Source organism: Lycium ferocissimum, chromosome 6 (assembly GCF_029784015.1).
Source record: "Lycium ferocissimum isolate CSIRO_LF1 chromosome 6, AGI_CSIRO_Lferr_CH_V1, whole genome shotgun sequence".
Lineage (NCBI taxonomy): Eukaryota > Viridiplantae > Streptophyta > Magnoliopsida > Solanales > Solanaceae > Lycium > Lycium ferocissimum.
In genome coordinates this window covers 66,630,891-66,650,554 of record NC_081347.1, presented here as the reverse complement: position 1 = coordinate 66,650,554, position 19,664 = coordinate 66,630,891, and the positions used below count along the sequence as shown (strand labels likewise).

At 34.1% G+C, this 19,664-nt stretch overlaps 2 pseudogenes; one reads left to right on the top strand and one right to left on the bottom strand.

The window, feature by feature from the left end:
* Positions 1-442: 442 nt before the first annotated feature.
* LOC132060926 (putative late blight resistance protein homolog R1B-16) lies at positions 443-3,714 on the bottom strand (annotated as a pseudogene).
* Positions 3,715-9,270: 5,556 nt separating this feature from the next.
* The window catches only part of LOC132060122 (alkane hydroxylase MAH1-like), an 11,085-nt pseudogene continuing 691 nt past the window's right edge, over positions 9,271-19,664 (top strand).

Below are 19,664 nucleotides of genomic sequence, written 5' to 3'. Positions count from 1 at the left end.
TAACCTTAGGACTCGCCCATTTACTTTGATTTGAGCTCGGAAGATTAAAAATTGAGGTTGGAAAGATTAATTAACAAGAATTTGGGGCTTTAAATCCATCTAATAACTTGAGCTAGGAATAGGATAGTTACTTGAAGTTAAATTGATTGTGTCTAATATCACATTCTAAGGCTTAGAAAAGCTTAGAGTGAAATTCATTGATTTGGTTGGAAGACTTTCAATGAGATTTTAGAAGCCATTATCTATTAACATAACCCGCTCTTAGTTGTAAAACCATAAAATATATTGTATCGTTATTTGAGAGTTCCTTGTATCCATACTTGTGGCCATTGATCATTTTACTTGCTTTCTAGGTTAGTTTTATCTTTGTTAGTTTTTAAATCAAAATCAAATATTGAAAAAGTGTTTGGCTTAGCTTAGTTGGTGATAAATCCTTTACTTTCTCAACCGCATTTATAGTGTTCCTTGTGGATTTGACCCCGACTCATAGTTGGATAAATTATATTGCATACAACCGTGTACACTTTCTCTTTGAGGAGTGGATTTAGATGTTATCACTCGCAATAGAAGCATCAGCAAGATAGCGTTAGATTGTCCCTAAAAAAAAAAAAAAACTTCAATCCCCTGCATATATGCAAGATAAAAAGTAGAAGTCATCATTTTATAATTTCAAGGAGTAAATGAGCTGGAGTAATTAGTAATGGAAGAATTCATTTAGAGGAATATAAAACTTCCCGTGATTGCTAATGGATGTAGACCTTAAGGCAGCTGTTTTCCATGTCCTCTTGTTCTTGTTCAATTGTTTTTGCAGAATCCTCAGCAGCACTGCTACAATTATGTAACTCAATTGACTTCAAAGTACAAATTTCCCCAAAATCCGTTGGAATTTCTTTCAAGTTGTTGCAATTCCTCAAAAGAAGGCGTTCTAGATTTGGGAAGCTATCGCTGCTAGCTTCCCAAATCCAAAAATCTAGGTGGCTAAATAACAAGAACTTCAAGCTTCGGGAATTGTCTTCATAACTCAATCTCCATACTAGACCAGCAACTGCAAGATCTTTAAGTTTGAGCTCTTCAAGATTTGGCAACATAACAAGAGTTGATACGTCTTCCCAAGGAAAACGAAACCAGCCAGCTAAAGTCAACTTCTTAAGTGATGTTGAACCTCTTGATGGAGATCGTTTGCAAAAAATCATAGTTGACACACTTTAATGCTTTGAGTTTTTTCAAGTTGGATATATCAATGAGGCGAGTGGTCGTACCCCTTTGTTCTTGAAGTAGTTATACGGATGATCAAACACTTTAGATTGGGAATGCCAGAAAAGACTATCTCTACAACTGGTGTGACAAAGAGCAAAAAGTTCCTCTAGATTTGGCATCCCAAGATGCTTGTTTAGAATACCTTCTCCACTAGGACTTGGTAAATAACTGGCATTCCCCAGATGCATATGCCTCAGGTTCGTCATCATCCATATTTTCCCTGGTAATAAGTTTGTACGTGAAAGAAATTGCAAATGAATTAGAGTTTGTAAATTCCGAAGCTCTGACATAGATGTAGGAAGATTGCTGCGACATTGATGAGTTATAGTAGTTCATAAGTTTTGATGATTGACAAAAGATCCAAGGACCAGGTCCTCCATCAGGTCCCATAGGAGTACTGCATGGTACTTAACAATACCGTAAAGTCTTTACTGCTCAGTGACTACTGAAGCCTTGTGACTATATGTAAAAGCCTTTGAGAAGTCACTATTGATGGTCACATTTCTCTCACATGCTCTCGATTTTGTCTCATATTTATACAACATGCTGGGCATCATTTTGACCTAGCACTTGCAAATCTAAAAGGATATATTTCTCTCAAGTGTGGAGGCTATCTTTCACAAGGTGCCCACAAGAACAAGATCTCAACAATCCAAGGGACCAGTTCTTACCACTGAAGACATCTGAAGTCCTAGGATAGTTGAGTCTTGTTTCATGCTCTTAATTTGTAATCCCACATTGCTTGTCAAGAAGCATTATAGTAGGACAGTTTTCAATCTTTGTAACTTTGTTTTCTTGGCTAGAGTTAGCTAAGTATTAGTTGGGTTGTTGGCTAGAGGTAGTCAAGACTTGGAGCTTTGCAATAGAGTTATTGTAAAGGTGCTTACAATAGGTGTATTGTAAGGGTTGGGGATTAAGAGTTTAATTCCTAGGTTGCAATATGTTGTAATCTGAAGTTGCTCAATTTAGTGAAGTTTGAAATCCTACTAGGGTAGGTCGTGGTTTTTAATCCCTTGAGCAAAGAGTTTTCCACGCAATTATCTTATTTACCTTCTATTACTATCTGTGAAAACAACTTAAGGATCAGTTCTCTTAGACTGTTTTGGTGAACTTTAAGGTGATGAACTCAAATAGAGCGAACTCATAGGTTCTATCAGACATCTAACTGCAAGATATCTGAAATGAAATAACCTTGTTATAATAAGTGGAAATGCAGGGAGCTCTTTATCTTCGTGGAAGATGGCTAATACCCTGCGAAGGTTGAAACGGGATAAAAATTCTAGTATTACAGGACAGAGGTAGAAGAAAGTTGCAATAGGTTACAGAAGGTCCATCTAATAGAGAAAATAGGTAGATAGATCTGACAATATATTTAAATAAAATAAAAAAGATCTGACAATATAGGGTAATAGCTTGCAACAATCATCAACTGAATAAGATTGGATTTGAAAACTGAAGTGACGAACATTATGCTTTTGTGTTGAAAGAGTAGGGTAAGTTCTCACAACGTGCACAAACTTTGTCGTTTCAGCTTCTATCAGACAGAATTCGCGCAGTAGATCATGGATTACACATGCTTTTATCTCACGGTTGAATCTCCTTTTTCCAGTCATTATCAAGTTTCTGCTGATAAGATCCTCCAAATAATCTACTGCCACTTCCTCCAAGCATTAACCACTTCCAGATGTCCTCATAAAACCTTCTGCTATCCATAATTGGATCAATCTCTAAGTCTCAAAACTGAAAATCCTCTGGGAAACTACCAATAGAAAGTAAGTGAGGTTTAGGGTGACCAGGCAAGTGGTGGTAACTTAAACTGAGCACCCCTAAACATTTATCTGGATGACTAGCAATGATTTTTCGTAAGCTTTGGGCAACATCCTTCCAAGTTTCTAATGTCTTGGCCACTCTAGGGAGATGCCCAGCAATCACTAAAATTGTTAACCGAGTCCCTGGCATTTTCGTACTATTTTCTTTCCAGTTGCTTCCAACTCAGGAGGATGATCATGTTCTGGTCCAAATACCTTATCACGAAGTAACTTCCAACTGTTATCTAAATTCAAGAGGTTCATCTCACGAGGATAACTAGGATTTGCATAAATTGCTACCTCTGTTTCCCTAGTAATCAGTAAGATTCGACTCTTGTTGTTGCAATCAGGAAATGTTCCTCTTATGCTAACCCAAACATCCCTACTCCAAATATCATCAACAACGAGGTATCTTCGACCCTTTAGGTTCTTTTGCACCAGGTCGGCTATTTCATTGTTATCCTTCTTATAATGATCTTTTTCGATGACAATATTTGCTTGCTTTAAAATGCAATGTCAAGCATCTAACAAGACATTTCTACTTCGATATTCTTGAGATATTGTAACCCAAACACGAAGGTCAAAATGATACCTGATTGCGAGATGATCATAGCTCTCCTAGAAGTGTTGTCTTGCCAATGCCATCCATCCCTAACAGATCTTATCCCAGGGAAGTTGAATACATGCACCTCCCACATGGATTTTTCTATCCACGTGGCATTTTTAAAAATAGAATATATATTTTTAGATCATCTTTTTGAGTCAAATTTGTAAATAAAAAAAGTTCTAGAACTCCGTTATTTAGGCTAATTTATCTGGCTAAAATGAATAGTCGTTATATCTAAAAATATGTAAAATAAACTCTGTGTATATACGCAATACCCAGTATGAACTTTGTTGATTTTTATTTGGCTGAAAATAATAGAGCGATAAGCGCACATTTCCTTTTACAGATTTTGATCGGAAAAAAAAATAAAAAACACATTTGAATAAATAGAAAGAAACAAAAATCACAATTGCAACTCCATAATTGTGGCAATACCTCTTTTGTTTAAAAAAAAAAAAATGAAGCTTATAGTCATGCGGTTCAAATATACGCAACCCTCCGCCCAAACCAAACCACCCTCGTGGTACTTTGGCCCGCAATACCCCGTGTCCAAATAGTAATAGGATTTACATGTCGTCTAATTCCAGTTGTATCCTTTTCTCCTAAGTTTTTGTATTCAATATTTTAAGGATATTTTGGTCAACCAACATAAAAGTAGTATTTGCTTTAAACTCTACTTTTAATTGCGACACTTTTTATATTTACCAAAATAATCAATAGAAATATAGTAAAATTAGACTAAAAGGGTATAAAAGTCGTTCAATATTTAAAGGTTATTTTGATCAACCAACATTTTTATTCATACTTTTAAAATAATATAGATATAGATAGATAGATGTATGGAATGAGAATTAAAAGAGATCATTTTAATTTTGGTAACTGAAAAAGAAAACTCCTAAATTCTAGTTTAATGAAATGACCACCTTGTAGCTTACGGCTAAAAACAGTAAATAATAATAAGGTATATTGAATGTTTAAAATGAGTTATAAAAAGTAATGGGTTTATTTTTAATTTAAGTCCCTATTTGGTTGCTAGCCTAGTTAAACTATACGCGAGGGGAGAAATATAAGTAGTAGTGTTTTAAAAGATGGGGCATTACATATGACTCGGCAAGGCGTAAGCCCCATGAGTATTACGCCTTATGAGTATATAATTTTTAGTATTTCATAAAATAAAATAAGTACAATATTTTTTTTAAATAGGTAAAATCACATAAAAATAAAAGAAAACTGTAAATAAATGATATACGTCACTTACAACTTGTAATTATATATAAGATAATTTTACAAGCATAAACAACACAATGAAATAAAAGCTATTATGAAATACAAATCAGCTCTAACATCTTAACTTTCGAACAATAAAAAAATCACAATTTTAAAACAATATACTATCATACTATTCATTTTATCTCCTTGTAAGCAAATAATCAATACACTTTATCAGTATTATAATTAAAACGTAACTCCTTCATGAATAAAAATAAAATTACTTTCAAATAGTAAAATAATAAAATATGATAATTTTGATATATAGGACAAAAGACCAATGATAAGTGAAAATGTACAATTCGGCTATATATTTTTAAAAGAAATATTATGTGATATTCACCCTCACGATGTTTTCAAGTAATAAATATACAAAACTACGACTTATTGTTGAGTTACACCCAAACTTATAATTTCTATAGATGAAAAACTATTAAGTATCATTCATTAGTTAAAGAATTATGAGGGTCAACTATTTTAATTAAGAAATTTAACATATATTAGGTAAGAGCTCTTAGGCGAGCCCCGAGTGTTGGGCGTTAAGTATGTTAGAGCGTACAGTCGGGCGCTTAGGGCGAAAGCCTCGCAGGAACTAAGCTCCGCACGGGTGCCCTGGGGCGTTTTGCCAGTGCCCCACCTCGAGGCCTGAAATTGCCTTTTAAAACACTGATAAGTAGTCAGCCCACTAATTTTTATAACAATTGCCTAGCCCTCTTAGTTACTAACTAACCCCTCTTAGTTACTAACTAACCCTATATACATCTAACCATATTGAATGAAAATACTTTGATAGAAACCTATCATAAGATTTCAACAAAAAAGAGTTATCCTCTTCTCTAAATTTCATAAAATACAAAACAAAATTTGTTTATGATATAAATTTGTCTATTTAAATATGAAATAGTCTCTCTACCTCTCAAGGTAGGAATATGGTCTGCATACGCTCTATCCTCCTCAGACCCACTTTGTGGGATTTCACTGGATATGTTGTTGTTGTATTTAAATATACTTAGTTAAGAATATACCTCACAGGGGGAGTAAGTGTAGAATTTCCATTATATATAAGGTTTAAGTGTTTAATTTTGAAATGCAGAAAATATTCTCAAAACTTAATCATATTGTTGATTGTTTAATTTAATTAATCCCAAAAAAAAAGAAGAAGAGAGAAATAAATATTTTTATGAGGGAGAGAAACCGTTGCAAGTGAAGTGATTTCTTCTTAATACCACATGGGCCAAAGAAAATAACATTTTGGCATTTATAGTGAGTAGCTAGCCGAAGTAATTGCAAAGTTTGATCTTTAAATGGAATGGTCATTAATTTTTGGCTTTCAAATGGGCTGGTCTTTTATTTTTTTATCCTTCAAAATCAAACTTATGCCTATAAAGACATAAATTTATTAAAAGTACGTGTATAACTTATGAATATTATGATACGTAACTTATGCCGCTCTAAGCATAAATTCGATCTGGACGACAAAAATTAAAGACGAAGGTCAAAAGTGCAAATGACCCTAGCTAGCCCCTTGTATGTCGACCGGAATTAAACTCTACAGGGGCAGTGATTGCTTTCAGTGGGGTCAGGTTGTCCAATGATTATATATTAATTAATAGAGAGATATTCATCTGTTAAAGCCAGCCATATTTTGACATTTATAATGAGTAGCCCGTTAAACTTATGAGCATTGGAAATATTGGGCCACTTGGGCAGTGATTTGCTTTGGGACAAAATTTAATAAGTAATGGGCAATTCCCCTTATTTTGGGGTGGTCTTTAATTTTTGTCCATTAAATAGGCGGTCTTTAATTTTTAGCCTTCGCTAAAACCTCTTGATTTCGGGTTCGAATCCCGCTCAGTCAAGAATTTTAAAAAAAATTACAAGGTAGGGTTTGGATGCAAAACTATGCCTTCAGGCAGAATTTTGCTACTTCAGGTAGAGTTTTGCCTTCTGCATGCCAAAACTCTGCCTTAAGGCCTAACTTTACTACAAAATTCTGCCTTGCGAAATTGTCTTTTTTTTTTTTTTTTTTTTTTTTTTTTTAACTAAGCCGGAGTTCGAACCCCAAACCTCATAGTATTAGGCGAAATGGCCAAAAATTAAAGACGACCATTTTGAGGGACAAAAATTAAAGACCCGTGCATTTGAAGGGCAATCCGCACAAAAAATTGATAAGTAATCACTCTGTCTCAATTTAAACGTTTTACTTTCTTTTTTTGTTTGTCCTAAAAAGAGTGCATTTTTATATATTTAGTAAGTTTTAGCAAGTTTTAGGCCAAAAGATTTAAAGACTACACACATCTTTAATTTAAGACCACAAGATTCAAAAATCTCCATTTATTTCTTATTTTGTACCCAATCAAAATAAGACACTTAAATTGAGACGGAGGAATACAAATTTTCTAAAAGTAAATCATAGAACTACTACTCCCTCCGGTTCATAATAGGTGTTCACTTAGCCTTTTTATTTTGGTTCAAAATAAGTGTCCACTTACATAATCAAGAAGGAATGGATCATTTTCTTTCAAATATATCTCTATTTAGATAAATGAATTTTTATGTAATCAAGAAACTATATTAATTAGGTAGTATTTCATTAAGGATAGTTTAGTCAAACTACTTATTATTTTAGGAGTTAACATTTCCTTATGAGATATGCTAAAAGCTAAGTGAACACTTATTTTGAACCGAAAGGAGTATCACTTTCGATATTATATATCGTACCATTAAAATAGTTACACGGTATGCCTTAAAATATATCAATAATATTTTAATGATACATACGTATATTACTAATATGTCAAATATAAGGTTTTAATGATATAACATTACAAGAATAAAATTTCACGCTGAAGTGCGAATAATAGTTACTAATATATTGAATATTCATGCACTTTTTTTATAGTAATTTATTCAAATAATTCCAACAATTTTCTTTAGTCACAAAAAGATAATTGCATCAAAGTGAATAGTAAAAGCATAAAAATAAAAAATAAGGGGAGAAAATAAATAAAAAGAAAAATATTTTCACAACTATCTATGAACCCTATGTATCTGACTCTTCTTCATTTTTTTTATTTTTTTTTGTAAAACCACGTTTTTAAGTTGGGTTTATTATTAGATATTCATTTACAAACTGTTACCATATGTTTATAATTTCTAATTTGAAAGAATCCATTTAATAAAAGTGATTCCTAAATTAGAAAATATGTATTAATAAAATTTTGGCTTTTAAGTGTAGATGTGACTTTTTTCTCGGGGTGCTTATCGGTTGGTTCGGTCCGGTTTTGTATATTATTGGTTTGAGTTATAGGTTATTGGTTTGTAAACATGCTAAACAGATAACCAAACCAATAAGATATTTGTTATCAATTTCCAGTTAATCGGTTAGCGACCCTTAATCGTTCAGTATTCAGTTTAACCAAAAAAGAAAATGCTCTTCTAAAAACTATAACTCGATCAAACCCTCTTATTCATTTTATGAAGAATAACCAGCAAACGCGAAGTACTCAAAACTGTAAGTGGAGCTTTACACTTTATCAAAGAGCCAAGAGAAATCCGTAAAAGAATAGACTAACATGAATGCATATGAAGTTATGTTGGCAAACCGAGACAGAGACTTGGATGGATATCAACCATTTAATTGTTTGTATCTAAACTCTGAAGCCACTATTATATAATTAGGGATAAAAAGATAATTTTAATATGATCTTATTGGGTTATCGTTTTAACCATTAACTAAAATTTAAAAACCAGAAACCGAACTATTAGTCCAATAAGAAAATATTATAAAACCACTTAACAACCGTTAACCTAATTACCCGATACCGATAAACCAATAGCATTTTTTTTTTTTGGTTTATCAGTTAAACCGGGTTTTGCACACCCAACTTTTTTCCGTCGTTTCATACATAGGGTGACCCAACGATAGCCTAGCTAGGAGAAGAGAGATTTACTCTGGAAAGGAGTAATAGTTTGTCATATATTTATGCAAGATTTTAGGAATATTTATATATTTTTGGTTGATTGTGCCGTAGTTGAGGGAAGACTGATAGCTTTTAACACATACAATGTAATTACTTTGATGGTACGTTACATAATATAGAAAGTGATACTTTGTATAATTTACTTACAGAAATTTTTTTACTTATGAAATCTTTCCATTTTTAACCACCAAGTGTCAAAAATATTGGACATAAAACAGCCAACAAGGCCATTTGAAGTAGGGCCAAATAAGGCCACGTTACACATTAATTGCCAAAAGCCATTACCAAAAACAGGCAAGAAAGATAAACCAATGATTGTTTCCATTTCGAGCCCATGCACATTTAATTCCCATTTTAAAACCCTATAAATAGAATTGAGGGTTTTCAATATAGAAGCATCAAGTGAAAAAACCAAAAAAAATAAACATTATGGAAGAAATAACCGTTTTCACTTCTCTGTTTGCCTCAATAGGGTACCTTGAAATCTTTATACCAATCTTTTTCTTTCTTGTGTTCTGGCTATGGGCTTTAGGACATAGTAATAAAAATGACCTACCAAGAAATTACCCATTTATTGGGATGTTTCCAGCCCTTATTCTAAATCTTCATAGAATCCATGAACTGATTGTAGAGGTTCTTTCAAAAACAGGAGGTACTTTCTTGCTAAAAGGCCCTTGGTTTACTAACATGGACATTCTTGGCACAGTGGATCCTGCAAATGTTCACTATATCACGAGTGCAAATTTTCCAAATTTTACTAAAGGGCCAGAATTCAAGAAGATTTTCCACATTTTTGGCGATGGAATCTTCAATTCCGACTTTGATTCGTGGAAGGATCAGAGGAAACTCGCTAAAGAAATGATCGCTCATCAGAGATTCCACAAGTGTTTGATACAAACCAGCTGGGACAAGGTAGATAAAGGCCTGATTCCAGTCCTCGAGTTCATGGCCGAAGAAGGTAGAGTTGTTGATTTGCAAGATGTTTTCAAGAGATTCACATTTGATACAACATTTAAATTAGTAATGGGCTTTGATCCTGGCTGCCTCTCTCTTGACCTCCCTGACACTCCCTTCTCAAAAGCCATGGATGATGTTAATTACGTCTAGTTCATACGCCATATATTGCCGGAAAGCATCTGGAAGTTGCAAAAATGGCTTGGAATTGGGCCAGAGATGAAACTTGTCAAAGCAGAGGAACTCATCAACCAAATTATATTTAAGTATATATCGATGAAACGTGACGAATTGAGCAGAGGAAAAAAAATGAAGGAAGACGAAGATGGTTTCAACTTATTAACATCATACATGGTACTCAATGACGGAGAAACAAAAAGAGAGTTGAAGTTTGATGATAAGTTTTTGCGGGACACCATGTTTAATTTCATGGTCGCGGGGCGCGATGGAATTAGTGCTTGCCTTACTTGGTTCATTTGGCTAGTTTTCACACACCCTGAGGTTGAAAAGAACATAAGGGAAGAACTTATGGCGATCATCCCGGAGAAAGAAGGTGGAAAACGGAGGGCTTTTACGGTGGAAGAGTTGAAAAATGTTGTTTATTTACATGCTGCATTGTGTGAAACGCTGAGACTATATCCCTCTGTTGCGTTCGAGCGCAAGACTCCACAAGAACTTTGATATTCTCCCAAGTGGTCATCGTGTTCATCCCAAGCTGAGAGTGATATTCAATATGTACGCAATGGGGAGGATGGAATTCATTTGGGGAAAGGATGCCTTAGAATTCAAGCCAGAGAGATGGATTACGGATCGTGGAACAGTGAAACACGAACCGTCTTCCAAGTTCTTGATTTTCAATGCAGGTCCAAGGACTTGTATTGGGAAAGAAGTGGCTTTTACCCAAATGAAAATTGCGGCTGCTGCTATCATCCATAATTACATGATTGAAATGGTGAAAGGTCATGTGGTTTGCCCCAATTTCGATATTATGCTTTACATGAAACATGGCTTCAGAGTTAGGATTAAGAGGAGGTGGGCATAGTACTTAAAATTTCTCCTCCTTTCATCTTTTTTTTTATTTTGATCTTTATGTGGAAGGATATAGTCCATCTTCGATTCCCCAAAGGTTTGTGTTACTTGTATTTCATTTTCAAATAATGTTAAGTTCATTAGCCTAAAAAACAAAGAATAAAAGTTTGTTTCCCGTTTCCAATAAAAATTGTGGCTGCTGCTATCATTCATTTCTAATTTGGACTCGCATCTGAGCTTCTAGCTCCGGCCCTAGCTATATAAGTGTTCAATATGTAACCGTGCTTCAACAACCTAAAACAAATTGAGCTTGAGAGATCAACAGTAATTATAATCGACACTAAAATGTCACTTTTTGTGAGTCCAAAAGTCGTCACCAAAATATCACTTTGTGGACACTTTCTGTAGTTTCTTTCCTTAATCCATATGCAACAAATGATATTTTATCTGTTTATATTTCTAACAAGTTTGTCTTTGCAGATCAACGCACTTGGATTGGCACTAGTAATGGAAAATTTAGTATCAAATCGGCTTATGAATTCTCATGTGATTATGTAACCACTCCAAATGACAGGAGCTGGTCTACAATCTGGAAACTTCGCATCCCTGAGAAGCTAAAATATTTTATATGGCTCAAGGCTTATAAGACATGATAAACTTATTTAAAATGAAGTTAGATTCACCAGGAAAATAATTGAGTCACCACAATGCGATAGATGTGACGATGATGTGGAGGATCCTTTACATATAATCAGAGAATGTCCAAAGTCTAAACTGATATGGAAAAATTAGTAAATTCGTCCGTAACCGTGCGGTTGCAAAAAACTTCACGTAAGTTACAAATAATCTTTTTCTTATTCTTGAACATTCAAATTAAATAATCAATTTTTATTTGCAGCGATAGAACTTATATTTCAAAAACAAAGAAAAAATCTATCAATATATAATAGGAGAAGCAAAAGCATAATAGACTGACAAGTGTCAGCATCAGAAAATTTCTATTTAAAAAAAAAAAAAGACAAAAACGGAAAACAATTTTTTCTTAAAAGAAAACTAACTTTGCACGTTCTATACCCCAATTTCCCCAGCCACACTCACAACCACAAACATGCACGGTTTAAACTTTAAACATCAACAAAAACACGTTTTAAAACATCTCAATTTAAAAATAAAAAAAATAAAACCTGAAAGGGTAAAAAATATTGCAATGAACGGATTAACTCCAAGTTCAAGTTTTCAGGAAATTCAAAAAAAAAAAAAATTAAAATTGAAGGATAAAAATATCTGAATTAAGATACAAATAAATTAACCACAGAATGGAGGTGCGTGGAGAGTTCAGACATCAAACGCGAGAGAGGCGAGAGGGAGCGATAGTTAGGGGTGTTCATGGTTCGGTTTGGGTCGGTTATTGGTTAAAACCATAACCAAACCAATTTAGTCGGTTTTAAATGTCTAAAACCATAACCAAACCAAGTAAAATAATAACCACCGGTTTGGTTATTGTCGGTTTGGTTCGGTTTGTTCGGTTTTTCAATTTATGACTAGCGTGACAATTCAAATATTCTCTCTCTACATTCTTCAAATTTCTTATGAAGCTCTTTTTTTCCTCACACCCATAAAGAGCGAACTTTCTTTATATTGAGGGAAATACATCTTGATGGCAATGTAAAATGAAAAGAGATAGTAGGATTTTTACTTTTTACCCTTATGCATACGATTTATTAGAGTTGGGCTTGGATTGTTGGACTTGGACATATTCTTTTAAGACATGGGCCTTAAAAATAAGTAGACCAAAATTAAATTAATAATTAAAAGGTATAAAATATCTTTAATTATTTATGAAAAGTTAATATTATACATATAAATAATTATAAATTTTATGTATATAATTATCGGTTTAGTTCGATTATTTATTCGGTTATTTTTTACTATAACCATAACCAAACCAAATACTATCGGTTTTCAAATTTAAAACCAAACCAAACCAAACCAAATGTCGGTTTTTTTATTCGGTTTGGTTAAATTTTAGTTTGGTTTTGGTTTTAACCAAAGCGTGAATGTACCTACCGATGCAAAGTCTTTGTAAGCGAGTGCTACGGGGAAGCTAATATCCCGATCCTGGCCTTCCAACCACTTGGGAGGGAGGGGGAAGTAGCAAACAAGAGCAAGATGAAGTTGGGAGGGGTAGTCAGAGGCTCCTCAGGGGATGGTTAAAATCATGAGTTTGGAATGTGAGGGCACCGAATGGCCTCAATAAGCGAGAGGAAGTCAAACACCTCGCAATGAATTAGAATTAGGAATAATGTGTTTTATTGAAACTAGAATAAAAGTACATAAGGTGGGATCGGTGGTGGAAGGCATGTTTGGAGGATGGGAGTATAGGAGCAACCATCTTTCACTATAATGGGAGATTGCTGTTAGTTTGGAGGAAAGATTGGTTTGATGTGGTGATTGAGAGCAAAGCAGCCCAGGCCATGACATGCCAAATTACATGTCTTTCAAGGCAACTTAGATTTAATGCAACTTTTGTATATGCTTTTAACCAAAAAGAAGAGAGGAAGGAATTATGGAACTATATAATGCGATTTGAATGCAACGATGTCCGCCCATGGGTGGTACTAGGGGATTTGATGCGGTGTTGCACGGCGAGGACGAAATGGTGGTACCCGGTCACATATCTTGTGAAATTGTGGATTTTCAACATTGCTTGGATATCTTGTGGACTAGTGGAGCTCCCAACTAATGGAGGCAAATACACATGGACGGATAACCAAGATGAAAGAACTTTTTCCCGAATCGATTGGGTGTTTGTAAATGGGGAGTGGATGGATGATATGCCAGATTGTAGAGCAAATATCCTACCAGCAGGTGTAAGTGACCATTGTCCTATCGTGGTTCAAATGGTGAAGCAGATTAAGAAGAATAAAAGAGCTTTTAAGTTCTGTAATGTTTGGTGTCAACATCCAGATTTTCACAAGGTTGTTGAACATGGATGGTGCACAGATATTGCAGGGTATAAAATGTTTCAAGTCGTTCAAAAATTAAAGATGTTGAAACAGAATCTCAAACAGCTACATTGCCAACATTTCAGCAACATAGTTCAGGAGGCAAAGAATGATAGGATAGCCATGCTACAGTGCCAGGAGAGACTACTTCTAAGTCCTACTGATGCTAATCTACAGCAAGAGGAGACGAGCCTTCGACTGAAGTATAGGCAGTCTGCTAAACTTTCAGAAATGTTCTTGATCCAAAGAAGTAAAGCTACCTGGATTAAGTTAGGAGACGACAACACAAAATATTTTTTCGCAATAATCAAACAAAGGAAACTAGTACAATCGGTGTGCCAAATTCAAGATGAACGAGCCAAGTCCAACATGAGCAAGACAAGATTGCAGCGGCGATTTGTTAAATACTACCGCCGGTACTGAGAGAGCATGGGGGGCCGAGAAGAAAAGCATATCCAGGTTTCTTTAATCAGGGGCCTAAGTTGTCTATGGAACAACAATGCGGAGGCGAACGAGGGCTTTTGCGAAAAGAGATAAAAGATGCTATGTTTAGCATTAATATTAATAAGAGCCCGGCCACGATGGCTATGGGAGTGGTTTTTTCGGAGCGTCATGGCATAAGGTGGGACATGATGTGTGTCTTTGCGATATGGGAATTTATGAGGTCGGGTAAAATGCTAAAACAATTAAATACCACACTTGATCTCCTACATTCCTAAGGTGAGCAATCACATCGTGCAAGCCAATTTCGACCCGTATCTGCACGTAATGTCTTGTATAAATGCATCTCAAAAATTATTATGTATGCGGCGGCAGGTGCTACCAATATCGGTCAATGCCATACAAGCGGCTTTTGTTAAGGGCGGGTCATTGGTACACAATGTGTTAATATGCCATGACTTACTCGGAGCATTATAATAGGAAGACATCGACGAGATGTTTAATGAAGATTGACTGCGGAAAGCGTACGATATGGTGCGGTGGGAGTTTGTGCGAAAATCTTTGGAAGGGTACGGTTTCCCGGGGAAAATTTACTCGACTAGTGATGTCTTGTGTCACTACGACTAGTTTTTTTGTTGTGAAGGTAAATGGGGACGATTGTGGGTATTTTGATGGGAAAAGGGGCACGTCGAGGTGACCCACTCTCACCTTTGTTATTCGTGTTAGTCATGGAGTATCTGAGTCGAATTTTGGAACAAATGAGCCAGCTGCCTGACTTTCGGTTCCATCCGATGTGTAAAGATATGAAGCTCACACATCTTACGTTTGCAGATGATCTTATGATCTTCTGTAAGGGTAATGAAGCATCGATTCGAAGAATAATGGAGGCATTGCACCACCATTTGTTAGAGGTTTGAGCGCAAATTCGACAAATCAAGTATCTACATGTGGTGTAGATGATGCGACAAGAACGAAGGTACACGACAAGCAACGTTCGAGGAGGGTCCTTCCCCATGAAGTACACAGGGATTACCTGCGGCCAAAAGTGGACCAAACTTGATTGCCATCAACTTAGTTTGAAAGTTACCGAAAATCAGGTCTGTGGCATCACGGCATCTTTCTTATGCAGGAAAATTACAAGTTGTCAATTCAATTCTCTTTTCTCTTCACAACTTTTGGGGGGCAGTATTCATCCTGCCCCAGAGTGTGTTAAAGGATGTCGACGAGAAATGTCGAGAATATCTATGGGGCGACGGTGAAAACGTTAAGAAAGTACCCAGCATGGCGAGAAGGTGTGTCAACCAAAGAAACACGGGGGTTGAATATTAGAAGTTGTAGGAAATGGAACTTGGCATCGGTTGGTAAAAAATAATATGGCTAATTGTATCGATAACGAGGCTGCGGGTTAAATGGATTCATGGCATTTATATGAAATCTGATGTAGATTTTTGGAGTCATAATCCACCTGGTGATTGTAGCTGGTACTGGAAGAACCTAAACAAAATTAAACTGGGGATGCAACATTGGTTTAGTCAGAGAAGATATATGCTCACTAGGGATGGTAAATACTCTGTCATGGTGAGCTACCTCACACTGTTGGCTACTACAAAGAACACTTGCAACACATGATTTGATATGGAGTAAATTACTCCAACCCTAGGCATAGGTTCATAATATGGTACAATTGGTCGTTCAAAAGAAATTCTTGTCGACAAAGGATAGGATGGCTGGTATGGGCATAGGATGTGATAAAGCAACATGTGTACTCTGTGATCAAGACGAATTGGAGGACCACACACATTTGTTTGTTGATTGCAAATGGTCTAAGGCAATATGGAACGGCATTGAACAGTGGCTGGGGGTTCAGGTGCCTCAAGTAGAGATTAATATGGTGTTGCAGGTCATCCAAAACAAACACTGGTGCAGAATGAAGAAGGAAGTTATAGCTGCTATCCATGGTGCAAGAATATACTTCATTTGGCAAGCGAGGAATTGGAAGATATTCAAAGGCATTACTGTGAATACGAGCTCAATAGTGCAACAAATACAGTTTATAGTGCGAGGAAGAATAGAAATGTTTATAGACACAAAACAGGCAAGGAAATGTATAGGATATTTAGAGGCTCTATGTAATTAGTAGTGGCGGAGACTTGGTGTTCTTGACAACCTTCCTAGTAAGGGGGTTAGGAATCCAAGTGCTCTTTTTAGTTGTTTTGTTGATTGTTGGTGGTAATAAAATGATTTACAGGTTATTACCAAAAAATAAAAATAAAATTGACGTTAACTGTAAAGCAGTTTCTTTGTATCTTTAAAACTATTTGTTAGATCTTTTTTGACATTTATCTAAGGTACATTTTATAATAATTATGGAAGACAGTGGAAGAGAAAATATGTGATGATGTTTTGAACAATTTTTGAGAACTAAAAGTTGATTACTTTCCCCATGCTATCGTTAAAGCATATTAAAATTAGATTAAAAAGTTCAAATGGAAAGACATTATATATCTTAATTGAGTTAACAAATTTGAAACATTGTGTAACTATTTTTCTCCGCAGATTAGGTTGAAAAAGAGGAGTTCATACTTTTTCAAATGAGCTTAAATTTAGGAATGTGGGTCTCCACATTGAGTTTGCATGCCTTCTATTTAGGAACGTGGGTCTTCTCCCATTTAAAATCAATTTTCTCTGGTCTCATTTTTAATTTTTTACCGTCTCTCTCTCACATCTATTTGCATCAATATTCTTCTCTCTTTTGGTGATTTAATGCATTCCTTATATTTTTCATTTTTTTTAAAAACTTCGACAATTTTAGTGTTTTCATTTTCTATATGCAGATGGTGATGATTGTATTAAAGGAAGTGATGACTTCATTTACTAAAATTTTCTTTGTTTAGTATATTTAGGCCTATACTCAAGTAAGTATTATTTTTCTTTGTAATTATTTGATTTTGTTCGTTTAATTTGTACTGCTAATTATTATGAGAATAGTTATTCAAAATAAATATTTAGTACATCTTTATAGGAAAAATTATGGAAACGGAAAAAAATAGTTCAATAATAATAATTATATATAATTGATTCTTATAAAAATTTAGAATCTAAATAATATGAACCGTTTTCTGTAAAATATAATTTTGGAAGAGAAATGTCCATATAATGTTGAGTTAGTGTCTCGAAGGCACACACAACTACTTATTTACAGGGTTACAATTATATTCAAAGTAACTGATAATTCCTTTAAGTGAAAAGTTTTGCTATGGCAGATGTGAAGATCTTTGAACTACAAAAACTTCCTCCATAAATTATTGAAATACTCATTGATAAAGTCTTGAAGACTCAGATAGATGAGTTGAGTATATATGGTGTGTCTATACTGTAAGTTTTTTTGCCTTTTTAATCGCTCAAATATTTTTTTTAACAGAAAAATGTCTATAATAATGAGTGCAGATAAGGTAAGAAGTTTGTTCTAATCGTCATGTTTTTCCAGAGAAGAAGCAGTCTACAATTTTTATCGAATATGTTATTCTTTCATATTTATGTACGTGCTGAAATTTTATATATATATTGTCTACAGCAATGTGTGCAGTTAATTACTAAATTTGTTCTAATCGTTAATTTTAAACAAAAAATACTCTTCAATTTATTTCTTATTTGTGCCTTTTAAATAGTTATGTACAAAGATTTTATATTTTTTGATGTTGATTAGGTGTAAAGCTATTCACAGGATATTGTTATCGAAAAATATGTTGTTGCATCTTACTTATATAAAGGATCTATTATAAGGTTACCGTGTTAAGTGAAAATAATTTAAAGTTCTTAAAAAAGTTGGAGAAAGGAGATAAACATGCCCGTACGATTCTTGGGACAAAGCATGCGCAGTATATCGTTTTCTTTAATAGAAAACATATCGAAGTTGGAAAAAGAGGTTGATTCTTCAATTCCATAGACTCTGTACAATTATGGGAGAGCATTGATAAAAGAAAACGATAATGAGGGTATTACATTATTGTGACCGCCTAAAGAAAACGATAATGAGGGTATTACATTATTGTGACCGCCTATGAAACCTGAATACCATAGAGTGGAGTTGATGAACTATAAAAAAAAATTTCTTAAAAAAATGATTGGGTTCGACGTCAAACAAATTTTTGCGTTCTTCAAACTCAGGGAGATAAACATTTCAAGAGATATGAAATTGATATTATAGGTTTTATGGAGGCTAAAATAACTTGACCAAATACATATTGACAGTTTTAAGCTTTGTCAGCCAGTTATTGGTCACATGAGTGGTTTTGATTTTGATTTTATGTAATACTTAAATCAGATTGGTATAGTCAATTATTATATGAATGCAATTTATTTCATGGTGCATGTACTTTCTTGACATCCATCATGCTTAGTTCTTTTGTAATTTCAAGCTCACTTTATTTTTGATCTTTTGGTTGATTTTATGTGTTTTAATTGTTGTTGAATGGTTAGGATAATAAAAGTTAAGTATATATAGGAAAAAAATTGATAAGAAAAATGTAGTTAATATTCATTATCTGCATGACGCCGCTGGTAAAAAATACTAGTTAAAATAATAACATAATCTTATGAAAAAAATAAAGTAGCACAATAGTCAGAAACGGATCGAAATTTATTTTTAACGGGTTCAACTTTTTAAAATTCTTAGAATTGTACTTACTTATCGTATTGTTAGATTATGGATTCAAATTATATATATATATATATATATATATATATATATATATATATATATATATATATATAATTGTGAATTTATGAACTAGTAGGAAGAGAAAGGCTACATCCGCCTTGATAACATCATCACACTAATTATTTTTTTTTCACAGAAAAAATATTCTTTCTAAAAAAATTAAAAAATGTTGTCCTCTAGTTTTCATCATTATATTAAACTTCACTAAATTCTTAATTCTACATGAACTTACTTGTTTTGCTATTATACCATTTTGTTGTAAATGTATATATGTAGTAATATATTTTTGCACATTTAATATATGTCGTAAAAATAAATATAATTGTCTTCAAACGATTTCCTTAGTCTAAGAATAAAAGAATAAAAAGGCAAATTGAAAAGCTACAAATTAAGGAAAGTAATAAGTATTAGTACTTAATTAATAAACACAAATCTTGGTCACGTTGGCGTAGATGATGGGAACTCTCATTTTACCCAAAATTTGTGCAAAATTTTCTTCCTTCCTTTTATATTTTTCTACTATCCCAATACATCTATGATCCTATGCACATCCTATAAATTTATCATAGATAGTATTATACAAAGGGTCCT